At 42.0% G+C, this 14,908-nt stretch overlaps 1 protein-coding gene across 7 annotated transcripts in view; it reads right to left on the reverse strand.

Annotated features, from left to right (window-relative positions):
* LOC307014410 (trinucleotide repeat-containing gene 6C protein-like) overlaps positions 1 to 3,615 on the reverse strand; it is a 44,979-nt gene extending 41,364 nt beyond the window's left edge. For 2 of the 7 annotated variants that reach the window (XM_079642286.1, XM_079642284.1), the window contains exon 1: positions 3,257 to 3,614. The gene's annotated coding sequence lies outside the window, so the exon portion shown is untranslated. Of the gene's footprint in view, positions 1 to 3,256 lie in introns of all 7 variants that reach the window. The other 5 variants (XM_079642287.1, XM_079642282.1, XM_079642283.1 and 2 more) reach the window with 4 other exon arrangements.
* Positions 3,616 to 14,908: the final 11,293 nt, after the last annotated feature.

The following is a 14,908-nucleotide window of genomic DNA, read 5'->3' on the forward strand; positions in this document are numbered from 1 at the left end:
TTAAGTTGAAGCTGGAATTCCCTTTAACAGAAAAACACGCCGCGTACACACACCTGTCTACCAATTCTCATCATAAACACTTATTTTTAACCTCATGAGGCTGGATATGGAACCTGCTGGTGCAGCTGCCAGGCTAAATATAGCTGGTGCTGCTCCTTTCAAAGGCATCATCGGGGCTTGTGTCATGTAGGATCATAGGATAAGAAAGATGCTCCAGTTAATGTGAGCTGCTGTCACCCTCCGACCCGGGTGAGGGCAAAATGATTTCAGTTAGGAAACATTGGGTCCCCGAGCAGGACAGAGAGAGGGTCTATCCATGAGAGATGCAAGTCATTTCCAAACATCTGCCTGGCTCGGACAGATGTGTCCGAGGGGAGAATGCAGTGACGGTACCTCCTGCCTATATAGACGCTGCAGCAATTCTGGATATATGAGGGTACTATGTGAATATGCTTGAATTAAAGCTCTATTTAAAAAAATAAAATAAATACAGACTTGAAAATAAAGCCCATTCCATGCACCCCTTTTATCAACCGTGGATGGGAAACGTTATAATTGTTATAACAGAACGTCCTTTCTATAAAGTAATAAACTCACACATAGAAGATGCAGATTACAATGAATGTTTACTCGTTTATAGCGGGGAAGCACAGCTCGTGTGGATATGAAGGACGTAGGTCAATGAGCTCAGCTCTGTTGTGGAATTACACCCTCCTGTCAGAACAACAGGATTAGAGCTTGGTGTCCCTCTTAAACCCAGACACTCTGCTGACAAAGGAAGGCAAAAGGAAACAGTCTGACTGAGGAGAGTCCAAGGACAGCCGAATAAAAGCAATTGTAAATGTTTCTGAAAAATGATGTGGAGTTGGATAGGATGGAGATTTGATGTATTGCAGGTGAATCTTTGGATATGTAAATGCTGAATGCTCCACATTTGAACTAAGAAGATAAAGGGGCTACAATTGCTGGGGATGGTTTGTGTATATGTGTGAGAGATGGGGGAAGGGGTGCTAGACGGCAGTCGCTGGGCACAGAGCCAGGAATGCCATCGCTGCAAGCCAAACAAGAGCACGGCGAGCCCTTGGGAGAACGCTCGCTAGCAACCACAGCAGCAGCCGCTACAGCTATGGCAGAATGTGCAGCTCCCTCTGCTCTTCTGCGCAACTGCACAACAAGACTCTATCCGATATCCGTTATGCCACAGTGTTCAGCGGTGCATAACCTCAAACGCACCACGAAAGTAAAACAAAAACCTAACGAAAAGCTAAAGGGAAAATTAGCCAGTAGTACTACCTTTCAAATCGTCGTGTGAAGGTTTAAAAACTGCTGGGTAAGCACTCACAAAGTCCTTGTAGTCTGCAAAGAGGATTGCGCTCTCTAAAGTACTTGAAGCTATTCTCAGTGTGGTCATGTTAATGCTTTCTGACCTGAGCTGACGACAAGGAAGAGAGACTTATGCTGCACTCCTGGCACCCTCAACAGGCCTTAAAATAACTCCTGAGGACACACTCCAAAAGCATGGCCTACAGTCCCAATGTCAGTGGTCTACTTCAAAAAGAAAGTCTTTCAGGAACCTGTTGACAACTCTCTTGTCCAGGAGATAAAATAATGTCCCTACAGAATGTCTTTTTAGCCTCCTATAGCCTCCTCACTTTTTGATTAAAAATAATCAAGCCTCTGCGGAGTAGTAGCTGCAGTGAGAACAAGCGGGTTTGAATTGTTGTAAAGTAGCACCTAAAAATTATAGGGGCAACTTCCTAACCAGCATAAAAAAAAGACAGGATGGATGACACTAGCATTTGATCAAACTTGCTTATTTTTTTTCTTTTAACTTCAAGACAGAAATAAATGTATTGGAAGGCAATAAACTGCTTTTAAAAGAATGCAAGCTCATCATTTCCACTGAGGACTCAGCATCCGATCACGGACACCAAACAACTCGCCAGACCAAATGACACAATCTGGCAAAGTGCCACGCAGCCCTCTCCAGCGCAGTAAAAAGCCATCGAGAGTTTTGAACTCAAAGTGAGGCTATGACCTAAGCCTTATAGTAATCACCGTATTTAGGGGCCTGTTTTTGTTATCAAGCCCCCGTTGGCGCCTCTCTGTGAATACACACTGCCTCTTTCAGAGGCTTGGGTGCTGACTGGGGCCCCTGACCCGGCAGGGACAGAAAAGACCCCCACCCTCTTACTGCCACCTCTCTTCATCCCTTGCCAGGCTCAGACCCAAATGAGGGACTACAACACATTAGTAAAACCAGCGGGCCACAAAGCTTACGTCAGCCTGCCCTCTACATGCATCAGGGTGCTGGTATTCCCAGTCTGTACACAGACTGCTTCCTCCTGAAGGAGTATGTGCCACTGCAGGAGCTTTAGAGCAGGAGGCGGGCAACTCTGTTTTGTCTCTATCGTGAAGGGAATACAGGAAGCAATCTTAGAAACATCATATCTCACTCTTCAATGCTCACACTGTCGACTTAAGGGGTCTCTAATACAGTTTATAAATTAGTAGGGTGTCCTGCCCTGCAACAATCTGAACAACTATACCAATATCAAGGCAAGAAAAGGCAGTGGTTTCTAAACTCAGCATTTGTATTTTCTGCATAAAAAGTAGCCACTCCATATTTATTGTAAAGTGAAGGCTAACAAACTACTAGCTTAGCAACGATTACATCATGTATGAGAATGCATTGGAAATAGATATTCTTAGTATATTAAACTGCAATGCAAACCCAGTGTGGACATGAGAAAAGTAGGTAAACTCAGCTTGCTTTTGCTAATGCGTTTACTGCCTGTCAGGTGATGCATGTTAGATCCAGGTTCTGCAGCACGGAGCATGTTTAGTGAGAATGAGCTACAACAAATACCCATGTCAACTGTACTCCTACACAGCAGTGCAACAGTAAGCGTTCAGCCAATGTCTGCCAGGCTGCAAGCAATAACACAGGGTGCCCTTGAATCACTACAGCTGTGAAGCCACTGTGCTGGTTAGCCCAACTGGTCCAGGTTAGCGAAGAAAAACACCCGTGCTAAGGTCAGTAACCCATGCAATGACTCAAAATAAGAACTGCGGTATGGAGAACTCGCAGCGAAGAAAACATTGATGTCAAAGTGGGCTGAGCTGTAAAAATATTTTCATTCCCTTTCTAAGCTGCCGTATTCAACTTCAAAATCCCGCATATTTCCGAAAGTGCAAAGCGACAAGCTGCAAATTGTGTCGTGCTAAGAGCCCAAAGGGGATTAATAAATCCTACCATGAAGCGTTCAGGAGGTTCTCGTTGGCGGCGGAGCCTCTGCAGCCATTTTGTAGTAACTGACCGGAGCAAGAAGAGACGGTTGAATCGGTGGTAACGGGGGGAGGGGGGAGGAGCTTCACCTTGCCACGTGACCTTCAATAACAAAACAAACTGGTCCCACTTCACCGATGCTCCGCCCCACGGCGTTTCCATGACAACTGCAGCCCCTCCATCACTCCCCTCATTTTTTCTTCTCCAGTTTGCAGATGTGTGGCTTTAGGATGTATAGTTGAAGAAGTGTACCTTAAACTACTATGAATCGTCCTATGGGGATGAATATCAGATCATTCAGCCTGCAGTTTTTGCAACATGGAGTTATGTTTTACTCCAATAGAGGGCACAGTTTCCACTATAAACTGTACTGCTGTTGTGGTGTCAGTTTTTCAAATGTATGACACATTATGTGTCAGCTTGGTGTCAAATCAGTGGTAAGAGGTAATAAAGTCAAGAAGGCTACTTACATTAACTTTCATTTGATAGAAACTCCACATTTCAGAGGAACCTATTGAACTTTTTTTTTAAAGAACGTACACTTTATTTGTTTATTTCTAACATCACATTTTACTTGCCTGAGTAAACCTACTTTTTCAAAAATAAAATAATAATATTAACATTTACCTTCCACTGACTCCTGCCTGTCATTTATATCTTTGTGCTATGTTATGTTTTGCTATGTTGATGCAATGTGAGAGCACCATGAGCCGTGTCACTAGCGGGTTGTAAATACCTCTGTAACAATGTTGAGACTATTTATTCTCTCGTCTCGTTTAATCCTTTTAGGGTCATCTTTGGCTGAAGGGTATCCGAGCCCGGGCCAGCGTAGACACCTTATATGTCAACATAGCCTACATCACAAGGCTTAGGCACAGTATACATCGCACATATATCTTTGTAATACAGTGAGGAATGGAGCAAGGGGGGGAATCCTTGTGAGGTTATGAAGAGGACATGGTGGAGTCGTGTCTCCCGTGTCCAGTGTATGACGGCACCTGGATGTGGCTTGACATGTTCTTGGATCCATCCTATATATATATATTAGCAACCCTTTTACCTAAATATGTCATTCTATTTCTTCATAGTGTCATGTCACTGATGTTGTTTATAGGAAATCTACATGCTTGTATCTCTGTCTGTGCTGCAAGAGGCATCCCTAATCTTCATTGTCCTGAGGTTTCCTCCCTTTTTCCCTCCTGTCAAGACGGACATTTAACAAACTCATTCGAGAGGAGAAGGACAGAGGGTGTCTTTTCTTATACTGTACAGATCATGAAGCCCATTGTGGCGAGTTTGTGACTTTGGGCTACACAAATAAAATTGACTTGACTTGACATGAGAACAACTTCATGAACTTCACTGAACATGTTTTTTGCCGGCTGTGAGACAAACAAAAAAGTACAAAATATATCTGTTGTCAAAAGAAAGGATGATGGTTGGGTTTTTTAGTGCCTTGTCATGTTTACTGATTATGTATATTTAAAATGTGTCAACAGGTAAAACAAAGACATCTTGGAAAGTCAGTATCCATCAAGTTCAGAATTGTTTTCAATACGCTAATGATAAACCCATACAATATATTTCCCAAGTCAATATTTTGGTCCCGAGAGGAATTCCCTCCGCACTTGGCTAACTGGAAACCTTATCTCCACCATAAAACTGAGGACAAATAAATAGGATCGAAGTGCATGCTGTGGCAACATGTCATCACTCAATGAGCCAGATCTGGAGCTGAATAAATACCCTCATTAGGAGACATGGATGTCCATTGTAAATGAGACTCCAGTGACATCTGATAGGGAAATGATTCTGGAAACATCAAATGGTGAACACCCACAAGAAATGACTATGAATCTGATTACAGAGCAGGGTGATCACCACCGTGTGCTCGTAATTACACAACCATCTGCACTGGGTGTTCCGGGCATATGGATTATGGTGTCACCCACATCTGGATAATCGGGGGGATATACATTACAGTGGCAGTGGCAAAACACAATTATTCATTCGACAAGATGATGGAGTGCACGGGGAGTGTGTGTGTGGAGAGGAGGGGAGGCACTAATCACACACTGTGATGATGAATCTTCTGTGTGTCAAAGCAGTAGATAGATTACCTGGATCCTTTTTAAACTTTGATTGTTCCGTGTGTGCGTGTGTGTGTGTGTGTGTGTGTGTGTGTGTGTGTGTGTGTGTGTGTGTGTGTGTGTGTGTGTGTGTGTGTGTGTGTGTGTGTGTGTGTGTGTGTGTGTGTGTGTGTGTGTGTGTGTGTGTTTTAAGATCTTGCATTTCTTTTTCATTTTAGCTGAGGTTGTTGCCATTTTCAAGGGTAATTTGGAAAGTATTACTGCTATAAAGTTCCATGTTTTTTTGGGCCTTTCTGTAAAGTCAGTTGTTGTCTGATTCAATCTACCTCATATTGATGTTTCCTCTTTACATTATGTTGCTGCTGATGCTTTTAAACGTAGTCAAGGTATATCATTTGATGTGAACGAGAAGAGATTAAAGAAAACTGGTTCAAAGGTAGTTGTTCTCTTCTTCATTGTATCTCTATTAAAATGTATTTTGTCCCTGACAATATAAAATCTTAGAAAGAAAGGAGCTCATTGTTTGCAGCTACAATGCAGGTGCAGTTGAAGGCAACTTAGTTCAAACTGTATTTAATTTGCATTGTCATTCAATCAATTTACACTTGTTTCCTTGTTAACCAATTTAACGCCAAAGAAAGACAACTCCTGTAAATGCATTTGCTTCTCCTAGCATTCTGTCTAATTAATTGTTTTAAATTGTCCATCCTCATTTCCTTAAAATTGATATCATGAATTAATTCGCACATTATCTTATCTTACATCTGTAACACTCCTGAAATCGTTTTTGTGGGTGAATGCCAAATAGATGTTTGGAACATGGATGAAGTACCAGTCCTTGGCAGCAAATGTCAGGGAGGTAGGATGTGAATGTAGATTGTACCTATACTGATATTGACATAAGGCAACTGTGGAAATGTTCACAAACTGCCTGACTTTATTAAAAAGTTTACAGAAAGAAAAAAAGAGCAAGACAGTTGTTTTTACCCCTGAGTAAATCTGACCTTGACCTTGTCTCCACTGTGGACGTTAGCGCATTGATCTGTGCACGCAACCAGTCGATGTGAATTGGAGGAATTCAATTATGACCCTGTCCAGCTGACCTGTCTGGCAGAGGTTAAAGTTCAATGCTCAGATTGTTACCGTATCCACCCGATCCTGTGAGAAATGCAGGTGGGGCAATTTAAAACCGAGGAGGAGGAGAAATCAGGTCTGTGAGATCCCCCAGGAGCAGAGAGGTGTTTATATTGATTGAGTTAAAGGTATTACTCGGGTTGGAAACACAACTTATGTCATGCACACATAGAGGCGGATACACATGCTGCTTCAATAGGCTGACTTTTAACAGTTACGTAACACAATATATACATAATTTGCTTATTTAATGCATAAAATATGCTAAATGTTAAGCGTGAGGTTATTGTACTGTAGTTAAATTGTTCGATTTCCCAGTAAACACTTCAAAGCTTGTAGTGTATCTGGTACTCCACAACATTTATTTTAAAAATATACCTACAGTAGGCAGGGGTTAATTTCTCAGAATAAGTAGGAAAAGGAAGATGTTTGTGTTCAGAAGAGAAATTGAGGAAAGTAAAGAATGAAGTGAGAATGTATCTTTTTCACACAGGAAATCACACAGGAAAGGCTCTAAACCATAAATGCACTTAATACATTATTTATAATAATACTATAAATAATCAACAATTCACAGTTAGCAGTGGTTCCATAAAACCTTGTTCAGACAAATCTCTCTCTTTCTTCTGTCATGGATGTTTACACTAAGATTGTGTACACTAAGTCTGAGTGATACATCATCATGCTTCACTCCATAGATGATAGAAACAGAGATAATTGATGGTGCTGTGTAGATAATCAGCTGTGAGCTGCGTGGGTGGGCATCAGCCCCCCATACAGACTGTGTTACATATGCAGAGCGGCACTCAGCGGCGCTAATCAGATGTATTGTATGCATAAACATAACCGTGTGACTTTATAGATTCAAACCATTTGATTCACAATGAAGCTTCAGCAAACAATCATGTGGCTTTTTTTACATGCATGTTTTTTTTAAATAGCTCCACTCTTTCGTAATTCTCTCTTTCTCTTTATTTTCAATATCTTTTCTTCTGCTTTTCCTCTTATAACCAACATTAAGTTGTCTTATGTATACCCAGTAAAGCACACACGGATAAATAAGAAGCACATCCCTCCCACAGAGAAGACAACAGGAGAAACAGTTTCCATGCTATGAAAACTTGTCAGTTTGTCATCCTTCAAAGTCAGCAAAGACGACACCTGCCAAGATCACGCTGCTGTTTGAGGCGGGGGTGGAGAATGGTGCATGTGCCAGGGCGCTAAAAGTGTCACCCCACCAACAGCTATGATTGTTCCTATTTTCATTTGAGATGAGATTAAAGTCCTTGGGGGCAGAGATATCAATCTGTTGTAACATAATGAGTCTTTTCTAGTGTGCAAATAGACACTTGGGCCAACAACGGCCAGGGTCGATATTTTCCTGCCACTCATGATGATATGCACAGAGAGCACAAAGTAACAACGGGAGACAGAGAAGCAGTATTCTACAATACAAAAAAAGAGCATGTGTTTTTAAAACATATATTTAAGATAATCCAAATGAACAACAGCATCACACACAATCTCTGTGAGTAGATCAATACAGTAAGAACATAATGCTGTAAACACTGCATAACTTAGTGCTTCCATACTATTGGGAGCACAGAAGTGTGTATGGATGGAATAATACTGATGCCACACACACAAAACACACAGACACACACGCACACACACACACACACACACACACACACACACACACACACACACACACACACACACACACACACACACACACACACACACACACACACACACACACACACACACACACACACACACACCCACACACACACACTCCCTCTTCTCCCCACAGCATCCCTGTGTCAAAGTGATGAATGTCTCTTTCCTGCAAGTGACCTCCAAGGTCAGCGCTAGTGGGGCAAACGCAGCGTCCCTGCTCCATTCCCCCGGCAGCTACAGTAAGGTACCAGCTCAGGCATAATTCACCATCGCTTGGCCACGGCTCTAATCGCAAATGTAATCAAACTGGCCGGGGCGCTACACGATCTGCAGCGCATGGGATCAGGTTGGAGATGCCTGGAAGGAGGATTTGTTTCATTGGGTGTGAAGCTGGAGCACACAGTCTGTATAACACATGCACAAATGTGACACGTTCATGTTAATCTGTATTCAAATTTGCACAGGGACGCCTCACACAGATGTACACACACATTCCCACACAAGGTCCAAAGCCTTTATTCCACCGCACTATGCATACATACACAGCACTGTGTTTCCATACTGTCAAGTCCACCATCTGCCTCTGTGACAGACCACTTTAGCAGACGCTGGCATGTCTGTGCATATGAAAATATAGAGGACATACTGCATGCTTCACAACACACACACTCAGTTGAATGGCAGAGAGGATTAAAATACAAATGCAATACAAATAAACCCAGTGAGGAATCCATCAGTAAGTGGATGTTGTAAATGCTGTTACAAAGAAAAAAGGGTTTCACTGCATCACGTAGCCACCTCTGCCTTGGGATGTGCTTGTAAATTATACATAAGTATGCCATTATGCACACAAGCCAATGACAGTGGCCTAATGAATATGGGCAGCATCAACAGCTCCTCACTGGAGAGGTCTTATCTAGGCCACAGCATCAATCTTCCTGTCAGCAGCCACTATCATAAACAGATATATTATTCATGAATTAGCATTATTGCACACTTAATTATTCAGCAGGTCTTAATCATCCAGCGGATAATCCTTCCCAGGTCGTGGGAATTAAGATAAGGGAAGATAACGTTGTTTCAAGGTTCTCACCATCGTAGTGTTTTCGGCTTGTGTGGTTATGAATTTATGAGAGATTAGGAATGTTTGGGAAAGGTGTTGTGGCGGAAATATTATCTTTATTGGTGGAAAATGGTGTGAAAGAAGGCGTAGATGAAACAAAGAACTAACAAAGCAGCGGATGTATTTCGATTAATGGGACAATAAGATGTGAACGCACAAGGACTTACAATTAGCACGGACTATGCACCCTTAAGTAATAATGAGAACGTTCATTTCAGAAAATCTTACGTCAATGACGGTAAAGACTATCCATAAGGCAAACGTTAAAACAAATGGAAAGAAGATCATGGTAATTGCATGGTGGGTTTTTGATCTAGGACAAAACAGGTAGATTGCTCTAGCCATAACATCTTTGTTTTTTGTTGTTATTTTATCCCAAAACTCATCATCTTTTTTCCGTAGTCTGCTGCTGTCCCCCACCTCTGGCCATGTTATGTCTCCTGTCACCTCATCTGCCCTTCCTGCAAACATCTACCTCACCCTCTCTTACCCTCCTTGTTTCCTAGTCAAGGCACATACACCACAGAGAGCGATGAATCATTCATAGCAGCACATGATGCCCTCGGCCCTCTCCCCAGAGAGAGAGAGAGAGAGAGAGAGAGAGAGAGAGAGAAGAGAGAGAGAGAGGTAGAGAAAGAGAGAGAGAGAGACAGACAGACAGACAGACAGACAGACAGACAGACAGACAGACAGACAGACAGACAGACAGACAGACAGACAGACAGAGAAGAGAGAATAGAGTCTTAATAGAGAGCTATCAATCCATTGTTCTAAGCTATCAAAATCTGTTAACTCTCAATATTCATGTATTGCAACTCACACTATGTTTTAATCATACTTGAAATTTCTCTTTGAATCAATCAAGCTACACTAAAACATTTCCAAGAAGTTCCCCCATTTGGGAATCACTAGATCAAAGCTTGATTTTTTAAAGAATAGTTTTAGGAGGAAGCTTACAAATTCTAACAAATTGGTCAAAACAACTTGATAATAAATTAAGTGAAATTTTACGTTAGAATAGAATGGTTTCCAAATGACAACAAATAATAGCTAGCCATAACTGTAAACAAGGCAATATTAGTGTTTAACCACCGCGAGAACACAGATATCATTTCTGGCATGCAACAGCTCTGTGTGTACAGTAGCATCTGCTGAGGTGTCTATTCACTGTAACTCTGGTCAGACGGCCTCTAAATCATACAGCCACTGATGCACTTATCGTCCCCTGAGACCCCCCCGTATGGTGCAGCAGCAGGATTGAAACAACAAACGCAGACGGTCACCACATATGTTCAAAGGAAGGGGTCTCGATTTATTTTGGAGAGCAAATCTGTCCTTGTGTCGTGATATAATCAGCAGCAGGAGATGTTTTCATTCTTTCATCTGCTCAGTAAAGCAAATGTTATTTCCCCTGTGACAAGAAAAAACCCCTCTCGCTCCTCAGTTCTATTCCCCCTCCTCCCCTTTCTTACCTTTACTTACCTATCAAACCTGTAAAAAATAAATGGGCATGCATTATTACATTATAGCTACGCCAGCTCATTTCCCTTGGGGGACATTAATCAGAGAAATCAGCTGGTGCAGTGATTTGTTGCAGTAAAAACCTCCACAACTGGTGGGTTATGATGGGACACAGTTAAAAACCACTAAAGATCCATTTAGCAAAGCACAAAATGCTCCAAATCTGCTCAATTGAAAAATCCCTTGGAGAATTGTTCCTGCAAGAGCCCAGAAACATTTTTTTATCGCCTCTTAAGATATTAGGCTGACTTATTGCTGTGCCACAGTGGGGAAAGCCTCACAAACATGCTGCATTTCCTGTATAAATGTACTGATATATTCAATGTTATGTACCATATAGGCTTCATAAGAAAGCACGTTAATCTGTTGGATGAGGTTGAGATGCTGCTGGTGTTTTTTGTTGTTTTGTGACAAGTCATTTAATCAAGACGAGACGCAGCGCCCTGTATGACAGGAATGGTTAGGTGAGTGCTGGAAAGTACCAGAGTTACAAGTTGTTCTGTTTGTGAAGGCAGAAATGTGAAAACATTGCAAGCTACTCATTACTTCACAGAAGAAGTGGAACTACAGTAAAGCTATGGTTTGTGGGAGTCTATTGCGGTCCAACCAAAGAAAAAAAGTTTTTAAAAAAAAGTTAATCTTGTCTTTAGTGTAAAGATTGATTATCAAGTAAAGAAATACGTTTTGTAGGTGGTGATGTGGCTATGTGATCACTGAGCAACGGCCAACGTGTTGTCATGCAAGCACTGCACTAAGGTCAAAGGTCACGTGTAGTGCGATGGCTGCCTGATGAATGCTTTGAAATAACATGGGGGCGGTGCTGGCTCAATTACAGTGTTGGTAAGATAAAATGATACATGAACTGCTTACCTTTTTTTGCCTAGAATGCTTCGTAGTTTCAGTCGTTACCCACACTAAAACCAATGTACCTACTGGAACCAGTTTGCTAATTGATGCAGTTAAACTATTCTTTATTTACTTGCAACAGTGTGTGTGGGATTTCTGTTCAATACAGAAAGTATGTCAGTATGTGTGATGACACCCTCTGTGCAAAAATACACAGCAATCATCTATCATGACATATATCCATCTTTGAAATTGTCTTGCCTTTGCATGTTACAGTATGTGCCGTACAATGTTTTTACACTGATTTAAGAGATAGGAAAGCTGCCTCTTTGCATTCTGCTGTGAGATAGACAGAAAAGTGAAAGCCACTGTGACATCCATCGCACCAGAAAAGGCCACAACATGACATGCCTAAGTGAAAAGGAAGAAGGGATGCTGTTAAGTCTTTCATTCCCCCCCTTTGCTATCTATAAAAGCATATTTTTCAATCTCACGGACCCACAGTGTTTTCCTGTTAATGCATCCACTCAGCGAGACCTCACCTCTTCCTCTCCTGTCCTCCCCTCTCTTACATACAAATGCCTTTAATGTCTTCATTGGGGGGGCTGAGGGCACTGAGTGCATGTGTGTGTGTGTGTGTGTGTGTGTCTGTGTGTGATTTGTGTGTGTGTGTGTCTGTGTGTGATTTGTGTGTGTGTGTCTGTGTGTGATTTGTTTCTGTGTATGATTTGTGTGTGTGTGTGTCTGTGTGTGATTTGTGTGTGTGTGTCTGTGTGTGATTTGTGTGTGTGTGTGTCTGTGTGTGATTTGTGTATGTGTGTATTAGTTCCACTGTTATCTTGACAGGCTCTCAAACTCCTAATTGCTGCACTACAACCAGAGCTGCTGGGACAAACCTGCTAAACTCTCACCCTGTTTTCACTCCTTTCAATAAAGGTGGGAAAGAGGACGAAGGGGAGGCGGAGACAGCGCGGGAGAGATGAAAGAGAGGGAGGGAAAGTGAGAGAAAGAGGAGACAGATGCAATGGGAGAGAAACAGTAATGAGGACCTCGTATGTGGGAAAATCCGGGGGAAGGACGAGCACAAAGTGAGAGGACTGAGAAGAAAAGATGGTGTTGAAATATACATCGAGAAATAAATCTGTCTTCCACTCTATGAAGTCAAATACCTATGAAATTACTTATTACATTAATGTAATTCAATTTATCGTCTGCATGCTATGTGGCTTCATCCCATGAGGAAGAAGAAAAGTTATTATCACCTGGAGGATCCACAATAATACGAGTGAATTGTTCAGCTTGTCATTGCAATAAGCTTATACAGTTGGAGTTATTTCACAGCAGTATTACACAAAGGTAAATGGTAAATAAATACTAATAAATTCAATTAAACTCAGTAAGTTAGATATGTCTAGGTGTGTTTTTTTCTCACAAGGTATTATGAGTGTCAGACTATTTACTATTTACTGTACCTGGCAGTAAGAAAATCTCCTCTTGACAGCTTTTAGTTGCAGGCAGCCGGCTAGACGCCTTGAACCCACGGGGCTCAGCTAAGGCCCACACGGCTGGTTGCCATAGAAATAACGGGAGGAAGATGCAGAAACTGCCAGATGGAAAATGTCAATTACTGTACAATTGTAGAAAGAAGAGGGGAGAGTGGGGTTTCTGAGTAGATGCTTGCTTGCCCATGTAAATAAGACTCTGGACACACATCTGTCCTCGCTGGTGATCATGTGTTGGGTGTGAGTGTGATAGGTGTCGAGGAACTGAGGGGCTTTTAGGGCAGCATTGAGGAGTTAACTCCCCCCTATAACTCAGATATTGATCCCTCTATACTCGGCCTGACCCACGATCAATACAGGCAATAAAACCAAAGTCAGCAGCCTCTCCGGGGAATCGTGGCAGACCCTCTGGCGAGATGGGTGTGCAAGTACATCTCTCTCTGTGTGTCAGCAGCAGCGTGGTAAGTGAGATGATGGTGTGTGCGTGTGTGTGTGTGCGTGCGTGAGTGCGTGTGCATGTGTGTGCGTGTGTGTGTGTGTCCCAACACAAATCAGTCAACTGGACAGCCCTTGGTTGCTGTCATGCGTGCTTCCCTCCCGGGACGCTCTGAACATTCAACATGACAAAACAGTCAGTCAGTGTGCTGCATTCAGGATCAGACAGCTGCTGAGGGAGTTGTATCACAGCATATGCTATCATCGCTCACACCCATGCACACACACATTGTGCATGAACGCTTAATTGCACAATTGAAGATGCATTTGCACTCTGTGTGCCACATGTACATAGAGTGAGATACACTGCCACCTGTAGGCAAGTCAACAACACTTTAAATATCTTTCTAATACTGGGCCACAAACTAATTCCCAATGTTATATAATGCACTTTCACTTGCAGAAAAGTGTAATGCTTTTCAAAGTTTAGGATACTTTTGGGCCTAATCTCATCTTGTGGGATCATTGTTATTGTATTTGAAATCATAGGCACTCAAAAGTTGGTTAAATTGCTGTTTGTATTACATCAAAAAACCTTTAGAAACGCTACTGTTAACACTACTGTATCTCTAAAATATGTCTTTGAAAATCACACACTTTTATGCTATTCCATGTGATCTTCCTTTGATAACTGATGCAATAATTAATGCAATATATTTCACTTTCATCTGCGGAGCCTCCCCTGGGAAGACCCGTCTCACACTTTGAAATCCTCTGTATTATAATATTTGACATATCATTATATCGACAGTAAGCTAACACACAGGGATCATGTGCTTTAATGTACAAACCGTACAAACACAAACAGATGAAGTCATGCAAGAGCAATATAAAAAACGGATAAACATCGTCTCAATATAGGCTTACATTAGACACAAACACACCCACCATCCCACACAAACGTTGAGCTCAGAGAGCCAATTTCCTTGACCCTGAATAGAAATAGGAATTAACTATGAAATTACCAAAGGGAGGATGCTTATAATTCACTATAGCCTACATCCCAGGGTTTGTTATTGTTACTGCCCCCACTGCCTCGGTAATCATCATTACTTTTTATCGTGGCTGTTAGCGTAGCATCATTAGCATACTGCATTGCAGTGCGTGAGGGGAGACCTGAGGTGAATTGTGAGGCTCATAATATTGTCATTGTGGGGCAAAACTATTGTTACTGGCAACACAATTGCATCTTTTAATATCTGTTGGAAATTACACGGCTCCAGCT

Source organism: Notothenia rossii (genome assembly GCF_949606895.1).
Source record: "Notothenia rossii genome assembly, chromosome: 8".
Classification (NCBI taxonomy): Eukaryota; Metazoa; Chordata; class Actinopteri; order Perciformes; family Nototheniidae; genus Notothenia; species Notothenia rossii.